The sequence below is a fragment of the Sitophilus oryzae genome, unplaced genomic scaffold, assembly GCF_002938485.1.
Source record: "Sitophilus oryzae breed Bouriz unplaced genomic scaffold, Soryzae_2.0 scaffold_1307_pilon_pilon, whole genome shotgun sequence".
NCBI classification, from domain to species: domain Eukaryota; kingdom Metazoa; phylum Arthropoda; class Insecta; order Coleoptera; family Curculionidae; genus Sitophilus; species Sitophilus oryzae.
Window position 1 is genome coordinate 4,236 of NW_022145957.1, and position 16,442 is coordinate 20,677.

Consider the following 16,442-nt stretch of genomic DNA (forward strand, 5'->3'; position numbering starts at 1 on the left):
GATAACGGGCAGTGATCCTTCTGACCGAAACGTTATGTTAATCAAAATAAATAAAAACAATGGAAGTTCGAAATTCTTTTATTTTCATAAAACAATTTTATAACAATTTAAGCGAGACTGTCTTCCTAAAAACACCTTCCGCTTTACTAAAAAGTTCATGTTTTCAGAACACTTATAGTAGGTATCCCAGAAATAACAACATAGAGGCCCAAAATGTAACCTGTGCTGTAACTAACACATGTCATTTCATTTTTATACAGACCGGACCACCGTAGTAGTAACATAGGCAGAACCGGACGAGTTAGCGTATACCCGTCCGCCGGATAAAAAGCAGGCGAAAAAATGCGATAAAATAAAAATAGGTAGATATGTCGTGATAAGAATGTTACAGAATTTGTATTTATTTGTGTTTTAATAGCCAAAACGAATACATAGATTCTCGCTACAGCTCTCGTGTCAAATTTATTTTTTAAATAAAATAACGGATGTTTAAGAAGTTCGTGAGAAAATTCAAATTGTAAATTGTAAAACGGTATTTCCAAAATAGGTCTTATCGGGATATACAAACAATTTTTCCACAAACTTTTGTAAACAGGCCAATTCCATCTTTACCTACTATATCAAGAGTTATTAATAATTTTGAAACACACGGGTGGCGTGTCCCCAGAAAAACCCAAAACAGCATGATGTGTTGATTAATGCAGAACAGGAGTTAAAGCAAGTGTTTGGGTGGTTTTGTTGGGTGGTTTTGTAGGGAAGCCTATGATTGGTCCATTTTTTATATAGGGTAATATAACTGTTCCAAAGTATTTGGACTTGTTACAGCAGCAGATTGTCCCTATAATTTGTGAGTTATTGGGAGAAAGATTCCACAATGTCTGGTTTCAACAAGATGGTTGCCCTGCCCACAATGCCCATATTGTTCAAGAATATTTTTGAACAATACTTTTCCTTTTCCCTCTTTTTTGTTTAATTAGTGGACATGGAACTATTTTTTGGCCCGCTAGATCACCAGATCTTTCTCCCAATGATTTCTTTTTGTGGGGTTATGTAAAATCCAAAGTGTATGGTCATAATAGGGCTAATAATCTGGATGAGCTTCAAGTAAAAATACGAGAGGCTTTTCAAACTATTAACCCTAATATGTTAGCCAATGTCAGACGGGGATTTTACGACCGCCTAGGCTTCTGTCTAGCACAAGAAGGTGGTCTTTTTGAACACTTGTTATAACTTTTTTTTTATTTAGAGTAATATTTTAGTTTTTTTCGGGTTTAGAAAATTTATTTATTTTTAATTTTGGCTTGTAAACACACTCAAATAATAAATATTTAAGTATTTTTATTTTAAATGTTACCTTAAGTGAAGGTAAACACTTGCACTCCTCGCGTCGTATCCCTAGTGTCACGACCGACCCGTCCAAGCACAACTGCAACAGCGTACTGCCTGACCAGCCGACTAGCTGGCAGTGAATCTCTAGTACGAAGGCAAATCGGGTAAACGTAAATTCGTCCGGTAACTTGCTATGTTACTAGTAGCCTGGTCTTCTCTGTATATACACGGTTAGCTTTAAATAAGTGCAACTATTTTCAGGGCTGGTAGATCCCGATAAAAGAATCATTTTCTATTTATCGTTTTTCAAAAAAAAAATCAATTTAAGAAAATCTTTAAAAACATTATTTTTAAAAAAACTTGAGAGCCACCGATTTTTTTTGTTGTATTTGCATCCCTTTTAGTGCCAACCATAAAGTAATGCCGTAACCATGGTAATATCAGAATATATTCATATTAAAATATTATACTGTGGGAAAATTTGTGGTGAACCAAGAAGTTTCCCAAATATACAGGAAAATTTAAAAGAAAATGCACGATTTTTAACATTTTTTTGCAAAATAAATCTCATAGACGTGTTCCTGGGGTCGAAATATACCACTCTTAAAATACTTGTACTTATTTAAGACTCACCCTGTATATAATTAAAAGCATAGGAATAATATTTGTCTCTATCCAGTAGAATATTGCACTAAATGGTAAATTTTAGAATTAAATTTGAAGAACTTGTTAAAGTTAGTTACTATTATCAGTAATCTTGTATAATTCAAATTGATTTCTATTACCCTCCTCCCTCCCGTTTATTTACTACTAATAAATATATTTATACACTATATAAGAATTAAGCCTTAATCAAATAGCAGTATCAGAGTAAGCATCTGTAAAATTACATAAAAACGGGTATTATTTGATAAGACTATGATGAAAATGATACGTAATATAGACTAGACTACATTTTTTATTTGATAATTATTAATTAGAGTACTAGATAAAGTGCAGGGTGTCCCAAATTTGAGGTTTATCATTGGGATCTCGGAAACTAGAAGAAATACGAGTTCGGTAAATAGAGGCAAAATTGTAAAATTCGATGCTGATTATAACGCCATTTTGAAAGTTTAAAAAATCCTAGTACTTCAGAAGATTTTTGAAACAAAAAAGAATATTTGCGATTTTATTTTTTTATTTTAATAGAAATAGCATTTATATTGAACTTCTTTGCCGGTCTCTTATCGTTTTTCAGAAAAATCCAAAAATGTAACAAAATGTAATTTTTAAAAATTTCTCATATTTGTAAGGTTTTCACGTACATATTTTGTTAAATATTCAGGTTTTAGCCATTTCTGCTGCTTTTTTAACTGGGCTTTTTAAAGGCAATCAAAACGAAAAAAAAACAACCCAAGAGTGAAACTAACGCAATCAAAACAAAAAAAAACAACCCAAGAATGAAAACAACGCAACAAAAACGAATAAACAACAACCAACGAGTGAAATCAACGCAAGTGTGTTTTGATTACGGCAGTTATAACTAGACATTAACCTAATCCCACCATTTATTTTATTAAAAATTCCTAATGTAAAACAATCAAAGTACAAGACATGGCAACGTTGCAAATTTTTAGATTTATATAATTATTATATTTGTCTCCTCATTTCATAGGAGAGAGAAAGATGCATATATATGAAATGTCAAACTTCCATCTTGTCTCAATTTTCTTTGTTTATTTTGTTATGAAAAGTGTTTTTCAGTAAAATTTTGGATATTTTTCTATGCCCAATCAAGTGTAGCTTTTGGATAAAGTATAATACAGGGTCGTCCGAACTGTGTTTCGGAGACTTCGGCAGCATATTCAACAAATAAAAATATGTAAAAAAGTTCGTATAAATATATGTCCTAAAATGCTTAGTTCCGGAGATACAGGGTGTAGAAGTTTCATTTTTATTACGATTTTTTCCAAATAATTTCTGAAGTAACGTCAATATTTGGATGAAAATTGGTGTCTGGGAGTTTTTTGACATGAGAAATTTGATTTTGATCCTATTTGTAGGGGGCGCCACCTACATGTGTTTTAATTGTTTTGAAGAGTAATAACTTTTCGTCCGTACTGTATAGAACTTCTGAGTAAAAAACTGTATATTTTCGTCATTTTTTACGTAAAAAATGTTTCTTGGTAAAAATCCTAAGAGCAACCGTTCTCAAGATATTTTAAATAGAAATAGTCAATACATATCGTTATTGACAAAAATAAAAAGGTTGAGTAGATAGTTATTTGACTAAAATAATAAATTTGAAAACTTTTTAAGTTAATCATAATTTTTTCTTTGAAAAAATGATGATAAAACAGTTTCTGTTGAACTTTTGGCACAAAAACATTTCAAATTTATGATTTCAGTGTAATAACTATTTAGTGAACATGTTTAATTTATGTCAATGATGACAGGTATTGATAATTTCGATTCCAAATATCTCGAGAACCATTACTCGTAGCGGTTTTTACCAAGAGAGCTTTTTTACGTGGAAAATGTCGTAAATGTATATTTTTTACTCAGTAGTTTTATACAGGTACGGACGAAAAGTTATTACTCTTCTAATCAGTTAAAAAATATGTAGGTGGCGTCCTCTACAAGTAGGAGTCATATTAATATCAAAATCAAATTTCTCGTGTGAAAAAACTCCCAGATATCAATTTTCATCCAAATGTTGGCCTTATTTCAGAAATTTGGAAAAAATCGAAATAAAAATGATACTTATACATCCTGTATCTCCGAAATTAAGCATTTTAGGACATATATTTATAGGAACTTTTTTACTTATTTTAATCTGCAGAATATGCTACCGAAGTTTCCGGAATACAGTTCGGACCACCCTGTATATAAAAAAATATAAAATTACTACTTTATACGGCCTAAATTAAGAAAAATTCATTGTTAAAAGATTTCCAGATTTTCGATTAATTACTCAAAATAAATTTCACATTATTATTGCCTATATCTAAGCGCTTTTAGACGCTCAGCGTATATGACGTTAATTTTCGCTGAGCGCGCACTTAATTAACGATTTTGTTATTCTCGTCTGACGCGCTTAGCGTCTTCACTGATTGCGCTGAGCGCTTTGAGAACGGTTGCCTTAAAGTATCGTTTTGCTTGTCGAACTGTCAGCTCTTAGTGAAAATTACTACTTTTTCTATAAATTCCTCAATAAGTAATTGATAATTGACGACTTGGCAGCTATATAAAGCTATAAAGAGAAAGATAACGCACAAAATCACAATTTTTTCGATTTTCACTGACAGTTCGACAAGCAAAACGATCCTTTAAGGCAACCGTTTTCAAAGCGCTCAGCGCAATCCGTAAAGACGCTAAGCGTATCAGACGAGAATACCGAAATCGTTAATTAAGTGCGCGCCCAGCGAAAATTAACGTCATATACGCTGAGCGTCTAAAAGCGCTTAGCGTTTTCAAAGTTACAGAATACGGGTCCTGGTATGTTTCCTAAATTTACCCCACAGAATCTGCATTCGCCGTTGTTTCTTCCCAAGTAGCATCTATCTGACTTCGAACTAAATCTGACCTGAAGCGATGTCAGACTTTGTGCAAATTTAGGTCGGGTGCTGGTGATACGACCGGTGACTTCGCTTTCCTATTAAAAGCGACGTCGTTGGATCCGAGTCGGTAAATCCAACGATCTGTCGACGTACAAAATAACAACGTACCATTTTTATTAATTTCCCAACGTCGTTCCCACGTTGGCTTGCACGACGTACATATACTTGAACTAGCCCGACGTTTACCCGTTGTCCGAATAGGATACGTCTCACTGATAATCCCTAAAGTAACGTCCAATTATATTTTGTTGTATTTTATGTTCATATTTATAACCTGATTTACGTATCTCTATTTACGTCCGTAAATACAACCCATTAAGTAGTATTTGCGACCTAATGAACATCATGAATATAACCTAATAAAAAGTTTTTACAAAAGTAAACATACTTAATTTACGCCTAAAAAAACACTAAAAAGGCATTTAGACATTTATCTACATTTTACAGAAAGAGGTCGAGGCTTTTGCAAAATAATAATAGTAGTAGTGATGTCTGCCTCCGCCCATAAATGCTTTTTATCCGGAAGAGATGCTGCATTACACTGGTGCATCTTAATTTCATTTTTTAGCTTAGGAAATCAGCAGACCCCATCCTCCTCCCACATGTGAGGTTCGGCTTAAAAAAGTGGCTGCCCATTTTTTTTAAGGAGAAAACAAAAAACTAATATATAGTTGCACAAATCCACAAATCACTGATACGCAAAGTGAGGTTACGTGGCGTACGTTGGAATTATATACGTCATAATACGATTACCGGTCGTCCGGTTTCAGTCGTGTGAGACGACTAATGTTGGAGACCCGGTCGGAATTGGTATATTGGTACTTCATATTAAGTCGGACACAGAAATCCGCCATTCTTAACAAGTATCCGATTCACAGATCCGATTGTCAGCCATTTTAAAATCGTTTTTTGTTTTTAAAATTTATATTCACATTTCGATTTCTAGTAGAATAATATTGATAAGGTTGTGTTTGGGGTGAACCACAGTACAGTTTTATGATTAAACGAGCTAGAAAATTGAAAAAAAAATTTGCGAGTTACTTTTTTATAGATATTTTTATTTCATAAATCTACTACTACTAATTTTGAAGGCGCTCGTTGTTTTCCGGAGTATTTTAATCAGATATATAAAAAAGTGACTTCCGTTGACAAAACTGATGTCTGGATTAATGATTCAGAATTATTATAATATGAAATTAGATAGGCACTTAAGTTATATTCGAGGAGTGATTATGAATTCATTTGTAATTAGGTAGTTTGGTTAGGTTTTTATGTATTCTTGGTAGCGAATATGAAACCAAACGTAACGTAAGTGCTTAGCGACGAATTTTAAGTAACTAAAATCCAACTTAATATGACGTTGGTAATTGGTAGGATTACATTCCCTCTTAAGTCAGATACCGACGTCGAGGCGACCCGAATCTGTATTCCCCATTTAGGTGCAAATAAGGGTCGTCAGGCGGTCGAACCGACGTTGGTACCCGACGTCGGGTTTATTGAACGCGACGTATACCCGACGTTAGATAACGTCCAAATGCTACTTGGGTTAGCTTCGATCTACTGAGGTATCCATTGTGGAGACAGTGTCCTGTGAAAATCGCGGGATAATCCGATTGTTGTTTTTACTTAAATCAAGGAAAATCTTTGATTATTTTCTGTCGTAAGTCTTGAGAGTGTCTTAGACAGTTGGAAGATTTATCAGACTTCCATCCATAACCTGGAAGCTCCAAGGTCTCTTCTTTTCTAGCTAGATCGTTTGCTTTTTTATTACCTTTTATCCGTTGGTGGACTGGCATCCATAGTATGAGGCCTTTATTTTGTTTGCCTAATTTATTCAGCTTATCTCTACTTGAATACCGGATAAGATGGCTATTCCTTGTTTCCGATAGTTTCTATGTAAGATAAGTTGTACGCATCTTTGTATACCGTAGATTTCTTTCTGAAGGATGCTGGAGTAGGTGCCCATTGGTTCGGAGTATTTAGTTTTCGGCCCAAATAAAATACTCCTATCCCTGTTCCTGATTTGGTTTTGGAAACATCAGTATACCACGTTAACATAACTGCCGAGCGAACGTTTCTATCTTCCAATTCTTTTTATTGCCCAATACTACAGTGAGGTGTTTTTCAAAGTGGTACATTCTTCGTACGTCATCCACTGGGAGTTGGAGGAGTGGTTAGGAAAATTTTAATGTAATTTTCTTCATTTTAACTACTTATCTATAATCGTCTAAAGTTTGCTTGATCATATAATTTTTTTTTCGATTTATTATATTTTCTCTGTTATCTGTCTAATTGGAATTATCGTAATCATAACGTAGGGAACGAAATCACTTATCTGATTTTCTCTAAATAAATCTTTAGTTGTTTATTGTATTTGGAGATCGTTTGACTTTCTGTAATTCGTTAGTTTTTGTAAAGGCAAAATCTGTAAGTAAGTGATAAATAAATATACAAATATATGTATGTACATTTTTGTACATATATCTCTCGATCTCCTCTTTTATCATTGAACCCTGAATTACAAGCTTTGCAGAAATGTTTAAAGAATATATTGAATATTGAATTATTCTATTAGTGTGACTCTATTGAATACATAACCAGCAGTACGTCAGAAAGTAACATTATAGCATAGGTAATATTATTCTATATTATTTGTGATTATAATACTTATTTATTTTCCTCCGAAAGTCATATATAGTAGTCTAAAACATGCGATAACTATTTGTTTATTGTGTTCTTAATAGAAATACTTGAGATATAGTCCTCCTTCAGATTGTGGTATTCCTATGTTAATTATGATATACATATATTGATTGGGATAAAAAAAAAGTTCTCAAGTTTTTTGAATTAAATTTAGAAAATCATCTTGGTGGAGCGTATAATGGAATGTAAAAAATGTCAAAGCTTTTGGTTTGGCCGGATCATTTCTTAAAAAAGCTCTGTAATATGGCTGTTATGTTGGTAATATTTCCGTAGTATGGCAACATACCATTTCATGAAATAGGTATAGATAGATAGATATATAATAAATTGATAGTTTTTTAGAGTTAATAAATTAGCGAACCAACCTAAAAATCGAATCATAACCATAAAATTTACTTTAGAAGTAGAGAAGATAATCGTTTGCCATTTTTTAATGGTTGATTGTCAAGATCTCAAAATAAACTTGCAAAGAAAATTTATCACTAATAGTAATACATATCTATTGTTCTATTGTACATCCAAATGATTCATCTATCTAGTCTATAACTGTAGAAAAGATATTAGTTACAGTTATAGTTTATATCTAAGGTTTATAGTATAGTCTGTTAAACGAATAACTTTGAATTTGACAGTTCCCGCGGGCTTTTCTAGGGTTAACTTTATTAGGTTAGCAACTTACGGCCATGCTGACGCAATGCCGTCTCTAATAGAACAGCCTCGGACCGAGATTTATGACGTCACGCTAGTTAGATACTACGGATTAATAAATATGTTGTAGAATATTAAAACACTAAAACTGTCTACTATGATTGAAATTGACTATGGCTGAAATCGTACTCCATAGTCAATGTAGATAGTTTTAGTGTTAAGAATAATAATTTTAAAAAATTTGTGGTCATCTTTTGACAAGTTTGTATTAGTTTATTAATTGCAGTAAACGTTATGTAGTGTGTGGTGTGAATATTTTATATGTAATTTTCTGGATTATATTCGACACTATTTTTTCATATGACACAACACTGATGAAGGCTATAGTCTTAGCCGAAACGTTTTTTTAAACCAAATAAATGAAAAACCAAATGAAAACTTAATCAGCACTTTTCCCGAACCTAAATCCCAAGAAAATCTAAAATTTTAGAATAATTTTACATATAAAATGACAGTGATCTTTATTTCATAGCCATCGCTGACGCCTTTTTTTCTATGATATTTTATTATTTGCAAATATAATTTTTCGAACATTGATACTTGCACAATATACATAGAAATTTTGTGAATGCAAATGTTAATACATCACATTTAGTAGATATTAAATGTTTTTTGTTAAATTAGATCGATTTTCAAACTCCAAAATTTAAAATATATTTTACATTTTACCCATTAATTTATGTACCTATTCATTATTTGTATATTGTAAAACATTTGCTGCATTTGTATAGTTCATAGTTTATTTGCCAAAGTATTTATTACTATAAATAGACGTAGACATAATATATATAGAGATATATTGTATTTATTAACTGCATATTATGTATATTTCATGTATACTTTCAAACTATATCATTTTTAAAATACAAACCAAAAATACGAGGAATAATTACGTTTTCTATGTATTCTACAACATATTTATTAATGCGTAGTATCTAACTAGCGTGACGTCATAAATCTCGCTTCTGGGCTGATCTATTAGAGACGGCATTGGTCTGATATTTAGAAGCTGATGACATTTTACTTTTGACAAACATGACATTTCGTGTTGATTTTTGCAAGAAGAGGAAGAACTGTCACTTGTTTTATTATTTTCCTTTTCTATTTCACCAAAGTAAAAAGAGTTACCTATCTGATTCGTTCAGGCACTCAATTTAAAGAATATCAGTTACTTTTTTGACAGAGGGATTTTATATTTGCCATGTTGATAAAAAATAACGGTCAAAATTCAAAGTTATTCATTTTATAGACTATATGACAGGACAAAAACAATATGTTCAAACAATAATATAATTTATTAAATGAGATAGGAAACGCACATAAGAAACACTAACAAACATTATTACACGGCATCTTTATTCACAAAAAAGAATGAGAACAATGCACAATATACCAACCGGGTGCGTCTCAAAAGTGGCTTATCCCTAACCCTAACTGTTTTATTTTTTCAATTAAAAAAACGAGATTTGGTATGTTAGTATATGACATAAATTAGGATTGATTGACGTATTCAATTGTTTTCGGTCACTTCCTGTTTCACCGGAAATTACTACAACTTTTGATTTTTAAATGGCACCCTCTGTATTTTTTTACATTATTCAAAAGAAAATAACATTCTGAATAGAATGATGTATCATATGTCAACTTTTGACATTTTCGCATATGGTGTATTTGAAATTATAACTTGCGGTTCGTAACGAAAATTTGACTCGAAATACCAAGTGTGTGGTATCAAATTATTAGTAAAAAAATGCCTTTTCCAAGTATGCTAATGAGCCACCCTCCTTCTATTTGAAAAAATTTGAGATATGATTAATAATACGATTTGAGCATTTTCTAACTGGCCAAGACAAGACACTAAAAACATTAGACGATCAAATCTATTTTTAATCAAGGAACCTTGGAAAAATAGATTTGATCCTCTAATTTTATTCGTGTCTTGTCCTGGCCGGTTAAAAGATACCCAAATCGTATTTTTAATCATATTTCGATCTTTTCAAATGGACCACGAGGGTGGGCTCATTAGAATATTTGGAAAAAGCATTTTTTTTACGAATAATTTGGTACCACACACTTGGTACTTTGAGTCAAATTGTCGTTATGAATCGCATGTTGTAAGTTCAAATAAACCATGATTTGAAAAATGTCAAAAGTTGACATATGATATGTCATTCTATTCAGAGTGTCATTTTTATATTCGAATATAAGTCAATTTATTTCATTTCGATATAAATTACCGTTCTTCTTGGAGCTTTCCCGGCGTATGAGAGGCGCACCTGTATTTGTTCCATGTACACTTTAGCTATTTAAAATAGTTTTTTTTTTTTTTTTTTTTTTTTTTTTTTTTTTTTTTTTATTTTTATAGTTAAATTATGTGAAACCTTTAAAAATATTATCAAGTTTTCTTTCATCGTAACAGCGAATGTAATTTGTTGTCGCACGTAGGATTTTTATACTAATCTCTTATATGAGTCAATATGTAGTTGGAACTGTACTAAAGTTTTAGTACATATCAATATTTTTGGGATAAATTTGCGATAAATATAATCATAATAAATATAAGTTAAATTCAGGAAATGATAAATACAAATTAGTGACAACTCCATAAAACACTGAATTGCAAATAAAACGTAAACCTAAACCAATTGTATAATTAAAATAAATGTAGATAGACAACATGTATCTACAGTAGTCGCGTTCGGAGTATTGATAAATCTTTTATTATGGTTTGGTTTGAGCAAACATTTGTCTTTTTACCTTTATAACACTGATTTAATTAGTTGTGTTTGGTTTGATTTGATTTTTTTAAATCTTTTTATACGGAACTTGTAGAAAACATTACAATATTTTTCAAATTATTCAGCATAAATGGAATTGACATTCAGTTCAGACAGAGGCACTGCTCACACGGATTGGGCTCACAGCTTACTCCAAAAATCGAACGGTATATCGCCAATAAAGTGCATTGTCTCTGGGGAATAGGACAGAAACAGGAATTGAAAGATGGGAATTTCATATTTGGGGACCTCTATGATGTTTCCCCAAAAAAAAAAAAAAATGAGATCGTACTGGATAAGTAGAGTACCATTGTCGAGTTGATGAAAATGTATCGAGGAATGTTACAACATTTTTTCAGGATGGACTAACTTGGTATACAGACTGGTATATATACTGCTGACTTGGTATGTATACTGCTGACTTGGTATATATACTGCTGACGGAATAAGAGGCTGGAGTGTCTGAGGAAAGACCAAGAATCTTTCGGTAAATACTCAACCGAATTCCAGGCAGAAATTTTTGCTATTCTACAATGCGCGAGGGAAAACAATCGAAGAGCTTAAGCGGGGTTTACATTAGTCAAGTTACTTGAATCAAGTTAACTTGAGTCAAGTCAACTTGAATCAATTTTGGTGTTTACACTATATGAACGATTTTTGCAAACTTGAATTCAAGTGGAGGGATTGTTTTGGTTGTCTGCAGTGAAAATGGCCGTCACTCCTGATGATATAGCTGATGCTCTCCGTCAAGTCGTTGCACTGGTAGTACCATTTGTAAGCGATGTTACAGTAAATGCATTAGAGAAAAAATGAAAGAAAGAAGAGGAATGAGGTTATGGGTACGGAGTTGGATTAGTCGTAGATTAATTCTTGGAGCCTCAAACAGCTTACTCAGAGAATTAGCTGTAGAGGACGTGGATTCATACAGAAACCACCTAAGAATGACACCACAAAGGTTTGATGAACTTTTGACTTTGGTTGAAAAGAAGATTAAAAAAAAGGAACAATGTTCCAGGCTAGCAATACCGGCAAAAACTAAACTTGAAATAACCTTAAGGTATTTAGCTACTGGTGACAGTTTCGCTTCTTTGCAGTATCTATACAGAGTGCCAAAATGTTCAATCAGCAAATTCCTACCTGAAGTTTTGGCAGCGGTTTACGAAGTACTCGAAGAAATATATTAAGGTAGCAAAAAACACTTATATTTTATAATTATGTTTACTGTTACAAGTAGGATGTCAATTAATTTTTAAAATAATTTCATAATTAACAGATTGTTCTTGTCAACAACAATTTCTTGAAAGACCAGAAAATTGTCGGAATCATTTTGTTCTTTGTCGGTTTCTAGTAAGAAACTGGTTTGCAAAGCAGGAGAAAGTAAGTCGTTTGAATTGTCTTGGTAATGAATATCTTCCACATCAGTTCTGTCAGATCCAGATACAGAGGTAGCTATGGTTGGTGATAGTGAAGAATATCTGTGAATTTGCATGTTTCGATTCAATGATTTGATTCTTGCAGCTATAAGAATGTCTTGGATAGCTTTTTGAGCATTAAGAGAATCAATTGGGTTTAATTGCCCCAATTGTGCTGAAACGTACTCTCCAAAATGAGACAGTTCATCACTAGTGTGTCTCACAGAACCATTTTTGCCAGCTGGTTTAACGTTTTGTGATATTGCATGTAGTTTATCAACTATGTGTTCAACAGCAAGTATTTCGGTATTTTTTGGCTTTTTGGAGCGTGGAGGCTGCATTCCAGGTGTTTTTGGAGATTTAGTTGGTTTGGTTGTGGTTGAACAATTGGAGAACTTGGAGAATCCACATCCTCTATATCGTCAGTCTCAGATGCGTCAGTCAGTGTAGGCAGAATTTGGATTTCCTTATCCTGAAATGAACAGAAAACTGTACAAATAAATAGAAATATTATGAAAAATTGTGGAATACATTTTTTTTTCAGGTGCCAAGTACAAAGGAAGAGTGGGAATTGGTGCAACGCAAATTTGAAGTGCAGTGGAACTTTCCCAATTGCATAGGAGCCATTGATGGGAAACATGTCCAAATAAAGTGCCCTGCTGAGAGCGGTTCGAATTACTACAATTTACAAGGGTAATTCAGCATCATACTGTTCGCATTAGTTGATGCCGAATACAATTTCTTATACATAGATGTCGGTGCTAATGGAAAGTCAAATGAATGGATGGAGTTTTTTCAAGCATCAACATTGAACATTGCAATGGAACGTAACACACCTAAATTATACCCCAACAGATGCGTTATTGTTGCGAGATGATGCGTTTCCTCTAAGAAAGGACATACTGAAACCTTTCAGCAAACGCAACTTAACAATTTCAGAAAGAATATTCAATTATCGACTTTCTAGAGCTCGTAGAGTTTCGGAAAATGCTTTCGGCATTTTAGTTGCTAGATTTAGAGCATTCGAACGGCCTATTGCATTGATTCCTGAAACTGTAGATTTGGTTGTCAAAACTTGTTGTGCACTTCACAACTGGCTACGCAAATCATCAGGGAAATATTACCTTCATCCTTCATCTGTAGATGTGGAAGACATGGCAACATGCACAATCATACCAGGCACATGGCGCACCACTCTCAATACATCATGTCTGCTGAGGACATCGAAACTGACTTCGACAAATGCTTACAAACGTGAGCTCAAATCGTTTAGAGAGCAGTATGAAAAATTCTTCTCTTCAAAAAGGGTACTACCGTGGCAACTGAAAGTGGAATTGGTGCGTGAAATTCAACCATCGAACAGCTTTACTTTGTAACTAAATATGGGTAATAATACAGTTTAACCTGCGTAAATGCAATGTTTTTACAATTGTAATATATGTTAGCCTTTCCTGTATATTGTATGCTGAAGGTACTCAGTTAAAATACTATTACTGCAATATATTTGTATGTAAATATGTAACTTATATGTATATGAAAGCCATTTTATTAATAAATTTAATGTGTAGACATAAAGAAATGTTGTTTTTACTTACCAGATGTTGAAGTAGAAGTCTGCTGGACGAACAACAATTAAAACTTTGCTGTTGCTGCATGGAACCAACTAAGTTTAGGTTCGTAGAGTTCATCAGCAGCTGAACCTGATTTTTTGGATTTCGCAATTTTTATGCATTCTTGACTGACAATGGTTTTGATTACTTTTTATTTTGGCTTAACCACATCCAAGGTGATGTCGGGAAAATTGGTTTTCAATTTGTCTACCAAACCTTTAAATCCGGCATCTCTTAAATTCTTATTTTTATATTCACTCAAACCCGAGTTCCACAGTACAGGATAGTTTTCATACACCTCCAGGAATTCAATAATTTGACTACGCGTTGTCGCCCGCACTTAACATTATTGAACTCAATTTTTAAATAAAGATGCTTTTAACATACAACAACAACAACAAAACAACACCACTCAATGTGACACTAGATTTTTAGGTTAATCCTTGAAGCAAGTGAGCTTGAATGTGTGTTTACACTGGTCAAGAGACCTTCCTACTTGTTTCAAGTGCAGGCCAAGCCTTGAACTCCCAAAAATCAACATGTGTTCACTTTTACTTGACACTTGAATCTAGGGGTCAAGCACTACTTGAATGAGGAAAAAATCACTTGCAGAAGTGTTTACACGGTTCAAGTGACGTTCAAGTTACTTGATTCAAGTAAACTTGAATCAAGTAACTTGACCAATGTAAACCCCGCTTTACTCAAGAAAGCTCATCAATATATGCTTAGACAATTAGGCGATATTTAAAACACTCATGAAGGCACAGGTATCGTCGAGACTCATCTGGCAATGCCAGGATGAATTTGGAAATCTGCTAGAAACGAACAGAATTAAATTATTCTGGTGCCTGATCAGAGTGATATCCAAGGCAGACTTGAATTAGGCAGAAGGCTAGGATTAACGGAAATCCTATCTTGGTCCATAGCCAGTACTGGGAATACCTAAATGTATAAGCCGTAGGGCAGTAAACTCTGGATCAGAGAAAAACAGCTCGTCCACTGGAAAAAGGTTAGGAGCACAGGCATAGCAAACGACATCCAACAACCCAATTCTAAAACCACAAAGGAACTGTTAATGCTCAGCAAAGTGCTTCAAGTGCTTCAAAGGCTTTCAAGTACTATTTGAATAAGGTCAATCTGTCTTAAGGAAGTCTTTGCTGTAGAGTTTCCAAAGATCTCGAAATATATCTCTCTATGTAGGTGCAAAAAAATTGATTGCAGAAAATAAAATATTAGCTGTTGATTAAAGATGGATATAATTACACTCTACGATATTTATTTGCCGATTGTCTGACTTTCTGAATAGACTTTTGTACCAAAGCATTGAATTAAAATATACAGAGGGTTCCAAATTCCACGGTTACTATTTGGATCTCGGTAGCCAAGAGATATATGATTTGAGCATCATATTTCTTTTGGTCAATATGGCCAAGTTGCGATATTTTTGATATAAGTAAAAATGAAGTTTCCAGAAATCTAAATATAATAAGTATCCGAATATTTTCAAAAAACTCGGAAAAAATCCGAAATATTGTAAAATGATTTATTTTTTTTCTGTTAACTTTAATTAAAGCGTATGAAATAATAGTCATTATACAGTATAAATGTTCATTGACATTTTCTATCTTAAATAGGTATGTTAATTGATATTTAATATGTATATGTCAAGTTCCAAATCATTTTTTTATCAATGACATTTCTCTGATCTGTGCTTTGTATTGTTTCTTTGAACATTGTACACTTTTTGTTATTTCCTGCTCACATACAAAATACTGCTAACCATGTAAAAAATGTGTAAAATATATAACAGGCTGTTTCGTAAATAAGGTATAAACATTTCAAGAGTTTTCAAGAACTTATTGATATAAATATAGAATATGCTCAAAAAGGGGTTATTTTGAGTTACAGGATATTAGAATTTTGGAAAAGAATTGTTCAAGGAGAAATTTAAACCTGTCAATTTTCACGAAGTAAGTATATACAGGGTCAATCTTAAATAAATAAATAAATTTATATTTTTTCAAAAACGATTCAATACACACATGGCCAAATTATTGCATATATCGTTTAAAAATAACGGAAAGAAATTAAAGAATATTTTATACATAGCTTTGATAATCTGTAATAAACATTTTTTTTTGTTAAAATGATTCGAAAACAATGTTTTCGTTCAGACCCAATATTATTACAAATTTCTTGCACATTTCGATTCGTGGTCTCTTGGGTTTCAGAAGAATTTGACCATTGTTTTGGCCAAAATGCCTAGAGAAACCATTATTTACAGTTTTAATAGTCAGAATG

At 32.8% G+C, this 16,442-nt stretch overlaps 1 long non-coding RNA gene and 1 pseudogene across 1 annotated transcript; one reads left to right on the top strand and one right to left on the bottom strand.

Annotated features, from left to right (window-relative positions):
- Positions 1 to 7,304: 7,304 nt before the first annotated feature.
- Positions 7,305 to 16,442, top strand: part of LOC115874907 — a 52,034-nt pseudogene continuing 42,896 nt past the window's right edge.
- Positions 12,900 to 13,825, bottom strand: LOC115874908. The gene is made up of 2 exons (XR_004048921.1): positions 13,656 to 13,825; positions 12,900 to 13,003 (listed from the first exon to the last, which is right to left on the bottom strand). It is a non-coding gene; the product is annotated as an uncharacterized LOC115874908 (long non-coding RNA).